Below are 6,388 nucleotides of genomic sequence, written 5' to 3'. Positions count from 1 at the left end.
CTTAAGTGAAGGAGATGTAATGTGAAAGTGAGGCAGAGCTTAGGTAGAAGGTTGTTTGTCTTAGGTTGTTTTGAAAAGGGGCTAGTAATTATGCAGATAATGTTGATGTCAATATTATGCAGTCCAAACAACAGTGGTCCCAATACTCACGTGAATAAAGTGGTTCCATAAATTATGCATTCAATAAAGTAAACATCAAGTGGTCCATTCCCATCCAGAAAAAAATATTGTGCATTCAGTACTACACACTTTAAAACACATACTACACGCAAAAGTGGTCCCTGCCACCTACAATCTGTCAACTACATCACTTTAAAAAACGTACTACACACTACAAAATACATCAACAAAAGGGTCTTCTGGGTCTTCTTGCAGATTGGTGTGTTGATGGAGCTTGGTCAAGTGGTGCTAGCTTGGGAACCGAGATGGTGTGCACCCAGTCCTGAGGCTGTTCTCCCTGCAACCTGGCTTCTTGATGCTCCACTATGCGCTGTTGATGGTGCTCCAGCTGCAGCTCCTTGTGAAATTGATGGTGCTGCTTCTGCTTCAGATCTGGGCCTGCTACCAGATCCTGCAACACTTGAAATGCCCCTTGTGTTCTACAAAAAAAGAGTAAGCAACATTAGAAAACATGCTGTGTAAATAATTAAGTGAAGTTGTAATATAGAAATTTTGTACCTTCTTTCTTCTACATGATCTAACATTGTGGCCAAACTCTTTGCAACTGCTGCACTTCATAATAGCATGCTTCTTGGACAGTTTTGTATGCCTCACAGGTTCATCTGCCTCTCTCCTTCTTAATTTTTTTGGCCTCCCAGGAGGTGTTTTGTAAATTGGAGGGAGGAGTAAGGGGGTGTTTTCAGAAGTTGGCCACATTTGTTGTCCATTTATTGGGACTATTTCAGGGGCATAACAAGTCATATATGCAGGTTTCTTGTAATAAACATGGACATAATCTTCAGGATTTTCAACTTTGTAAGTAATGGCAGCAATAGCATGCCTACAGGGTATTCCTATATAGTGAATTTGAAATACCTTTTGTTGATCAGAAATAAACACCCAACGTTGGCAATCAGTTCCACCTATATCATCCAATAGCTGTGTTAAAAACCATCTCCAAGTTTCCTTGCATTCATTCTCGACCACTGCAAAAGCTAGTGGGAAGTATTGATCATTGGGGTCTCGGCCAACTGCCACCAACAATTGGCCACCATATGTTGTCTTAAGATGACAACCATCCACTCCTATAAAGGGCCTGCAACTTCCCAAAAAACCTTGCTTACACCCCTCTAAACACATATAAAAAGAGCCAAATCTTGGTGGCAAAGTTGGTTGGGGTTGATTCACTTTAATTTTAAAAGTTCCACACTTGACTCTAAGCAATTCCCCCACATAATCATATAATCTCGCATATTGTCTTTCCCCATCACCAACCAGAGAATCCAAGGCAATTTGTTTGGCCTTTCCAGCTTTCCAAGCTGAGATACCAACACTGAATGACTTTTTAATGTCATCAACGATTTGGTTGATAGTCATGCTAGCAACATTTACAAACCTGTCAATTAAAACTTGTGCTATCCAATGGACACTTGCACTTTTGTTTCCAAATACTCTTCCACACCTATGTTGTCCAACTAANGTTTTCACCCTNAAGGTTGCCTTCCCTCCTACTTTACTNGCCATAATAANAAAGCCACATTTCTTTTTACATTCTGCCCTTACTCTTGTGAGATCATTCTTCACAAACTTAATCTCNTTTCCATTCAATACACTATNCTCCATTAGAGCATTTTTAAACTCCTTCAATGAACAAAATTTCATCCCTAATGANAATCTGAAATCCTTGTTCATATCATNTTGTCTAAACTTTTTANAAGTGNCCNTTCTCAAACTGTCATCCTCATCACTTTCTAAATCTGAATCCAATTCATCACTGTAGTATTCCTCATTGATCTCATCCTCTCCAACTTCATCATCCATTACAATTGAACCTTCTCCAACAAAGCCTTTTCTAGTCACACGTTTCCTTCTTTTTTTTTTTTTTATTGCATTCCACCTTTCCAAAACTGGACTAATGTTTCTACGAACATCATCCATCCTATCATTATCAAAACCAAACCCATCATCTTCATTATCCATTCTTTCTTCTTCACTCTGATCCACATACTCCTCATCTGAAGCTTCTACTTCCCCCTCAACCACATTCCTCCATGTTTCCTCTTCTAAATGAACATAATCATCTCCATCACCACCATCATACTCTACCTCTTCCTCACCAATTTTAGGTTGTTCCTCACCAATGTCAACATCTTGCTCACCAATTTCAGCCTCTTCCTCACCAATGTGTACCTCTTGCTCACCAATGTCTACTTCTTCCTCACCAATTTCTGCCTCTTCCACACCCTCTATGTTTGCATCAAGTGTCTCTTCACCACAACCAAGAAACAAAACTTCCACTGCCTCACTGGGAACATGTTGAACATATATGTCTACCATGTCATTAGTCTCCTCTGCATACTTAGCCAAGTTGATTGCTTCCCTGTCATCACTCAGTAATCTCAGATTATTCATCTGCATTTCCCTGGATCCCTTCCACCATAGTTTGAAGTTTGTATCATACTTAAATTCATTAACAATTCCAATTGCTTCAAAAAAAGACCAACGATCTGGATCAAGGCCTACTATGACGTGTACCTCTCCACCAACATACCGTAGCCCCTTATCAAACTTTCCCATGTGATGCAAACGAACTTCGAACACCATCTCTATACCTACATTCCCACATTAAAACTTTACTCCCAGAATGTACCCAACAATGATAGAAGAAAAGAAAAATGACAACTTACCTTGATAAAATGCGCGATTGCAACGTCTCTTTCACCGCAAGGACCATCGCAACGAAGACCTTGATACAATGCTTCCAGAACACCTTGATACAATGCTTCGAGATAACCACTATCTCCCACTTGAACAGTGCTTGTCGAAGACGAAGAAGAAGTTTTCCCCAATTGCAAAAATTAACTTTGCCCTAATTCGTAACCTAATTCTTAATCAGATAATTGAACACGTGCAAATCTCAATGCAAACCTTCATAAACCAACACGTGGCAGAGTGCACAATGAATAGGTGGCACGACCGTTTGACACCTAAGCAAAAACTTGACGCCGTCCAAAATTGGGGACTAAATATAAGAGTTTTCATACTAAGAGGATCAAATGCCTTCAATGTTTCATGCAGGGACTAAACCCAAAAATCAGTGAAACTTCAGGGACTAAAAGCATATTTAACCCTAATAATTATACTAACATATTATGTACAAGATCACAAAAACTAAACAAGTTTTTCCAAAGATAAAAAATGTTATAAAAACAAGGTTAAAACCATATGATGATTCTCATGTTTGTAGTGAAATCTCAATTCGATTCTCAAGTTTCAAGTTGTTTAAATTGGTCCTATTTTTTATAAAAAATGTGTAATAAATAGACACTTTCCGTTAAGTAAACAAAAATGGCGTATCGATTTTTTTGATTCATTTCTATTGTTGGTGGTGCGAGCTTAATGTTCGTGATCCAATGATTTAGTTTTTTTTTTTTTTTTATCTCTTGTGTTATGGGTACTCATCTTTGGTGGTTGCATCTTGGGGTTCTAATTTAGAAGTGAAGGTTGTTGGTGGTAGCTAGTCTGACTTAAAGTTTCTGGGTGGTGGCAAGAGCATAGTAGCTTGCCTGTTCTGACAATTATAACTGCAGTACGAAGAAGAACGATACATATCTCGACTGATCAATTTTTGAAGAAGATGAACAATGTTTTACTTAATTTAAATGTTAGGATAAACAATGCATGACTAAAAAGGATGAAATAACACGTTAATCACTTAAATTATTCAACAATGACATGTGTTTCGTTAAATATTACACCTCAACATATTTTAATGGCATTTTTTTACTTAACGGAAAGGATCTATTTATTACACATTTTAAAAAAATTAGGATCCAATTGAGACAACTTGAAACTTGAAGACCGAATTGAGATTTCAGTACAAACATGAGGACCATCCAAGGGTTTTAACCTGAAAACAACTAACTAAAACATAAACGATCACTCGATAGCATGTTCGGCCTTCACTAGAGACATGTTGGCACATAACACATCCACTACTCACACCAATAAATGATCATTGAAAAAGAGAAACATCATAGAAAGAAAAGAAGATAGGGTATGCTAGTTTTCAAAAGAAAACTTCATAAAAAGATTTAAGCATATAACATATTAATTCAACAATTATAACATATTATAACTCATGTGAACATACATACAGATGACTCTAGACTCAATTATCCGATACATGCTTTGACATTGGGCTTCATTATAGTTGTGCACTCGTAGTAGTATTTATGTTCTACAAAGTCATAAACATAGAGGTCTCACAAACTTGAAGGGAATTAGTCCATCATATTGTATGCATAGAATCTTAATGGAGAATAATTACAAACCCGTGGCTCAACCACAAAAAAAGGTCAACCTACTTAAAACTATTGAAAGCCCTTTGAGCCTTAAAACTATTTTCTTATTTTCAACCCATTGTCAAAATGCGAAAAGAAGAAAATCATATTTGTCCTTACCTTAGAAAGAAAGAAGGAGTAATGAATTGTGTTAGAAATAAGTGATAAATAAGGGTATGGGTGAATACCTCACCCACAAAATAATAAAAATGAAAAAAAAAGATAAAAAATTAGAGTTTTGAAAAAACAAAAAAAAAATAAAGAAAAGAAAAAGGAGAAAAATTCTTTCTTACAAGAGCAACAAATAATAAAGTTGGTTTTGAAATTAAGTTGTATTGTTCTTTCTATATTTATTTCAAAAACTCAAAAAATTCTAAAAAAATTTCTACCATTGTCTTAGCCTCATTATAACCTTTAAAAAGTCCTCATGATCATTAAGTGCATGTTTTTCTTAAGTATGTGAATATTAGAGTCTTGTTAAATATCAAGGGTGTTTACTTACATAGGTATTTTGAGTGAAAACTCAAGCTAAAAACACTTCAGAAAGTTAGGGAGAGATACATTTTGACTTGAGTGATATCTTTCATATTTGATTTCCTTGAAAATTCAAAAGATAAACTCATATGTGAAAAATAGAATGTTTTCATTTGAAATGACCAATTGATTTTGAGATAATTGATCTGTATCTAGTGTTATTCATTATAAAATAACTCAGAACAAATTTTTGAATTAATCAATTTTGTCTAGGAACCAAAAAGATAAGTGTGAAGGTGTGATGAGTACATATTTATAGTTTAATTTCAAAATTTTGATGGAATTATTGTGTTTAAATGATTAATTTGATAGAATTTATAATAATTGGATTTATCGGGTTTGAGAATTAAAAGGTCTTAAAAATTTTTCACTTTTTCTTTGCATTTCGCCTGAGCGGTCTCCCTGAGCCCTAACACTCTCCTTTCAATTTCAAGAGCTTTTTAGAGAGATTTCCTCACTTTTTCATCACCCACTCACCAAAAATTCAATTTTCTACCATTGCTTTATCAAAGTTTGGGGTTTTTGGTTGAGGGACTTGCATTGGAGAGGACATTTATCATCAATTGATCAATTTTTCTGCAAGCATTCAAAGTCCTCACTCAACTAAGTATGCAAATTCATGATTAGGGTTTCTATTTTGGGAATTGTTGATGAACATGCATAGGAACATGATAAATTAGGGCTTTGATTTCTATGCATGAATTGATAGAATAAGAACTGTTTGAACCGATTGAATTGCATGATTTTGGTCTAGGTTGATGAAATTAGCAAAAGAGTGGAGATTAGGATCATTTAGGAAAAGATTTTGAAAAACCCTAACTTCCACTGCTGAGCGGTCTGCTTTGGCGTTAAGCGGTGGCGCGGCTTGAGGCAAACCGCTTGGGCGGTATTCTTTGAGGCTGAGCGGTCTGCAACTGATTTGCCTAAATGTTGAAATTTTTGGATGTTTGTGTGTTGAGGAGCCCTGTTTTTCCTCAAGAATTGTATGATCTGATGATGCACTAACCTCTAATGATGTTTCTGTGAATACTATTGGACGAATTTGATTTATACAGGAATGTCTACTTCAAGAAGAGTTAAAACAATGGGCAACAAGAGGAAGGAACCAGAGAGACCCAGGAGATTCTATTCTTCTAGGTTCCTTTCAAGGAAACATGAAGAACATTATGCTATAGTCTAGGAGAGGCGTTTGCTGATGGAGAGGAAGGCTATGTACATCCCTGACTTAGCTCTAGAGTTTGGTTTCGAGATTGAGAGGCGAGGTTGGGAGAGATTGACGACATACCCAGCACCAACTAGTATTGAGTTGGTGAAGGAGTTCTACGCCAACGCCTTGCCTAGAGGAGGAGGAG

This window comes from Vigna radiata, chromosome 11, assembly GCF_000741045.1.
Source record: "Vigna radiata var. radiata cultivar VC1973A chromosome 11, Vradiata_ver6, whole genome shotgun sequence".
Classification (NCBI taxonomy): Eukaryota; Viridiplantae; Streptophyta; class Magnoliopsida; order Fabales; family Fabaceae; genus Vigna; species Vigna radiata.
Note: the sequence above shows the minus strand (reverse complement) of the source record.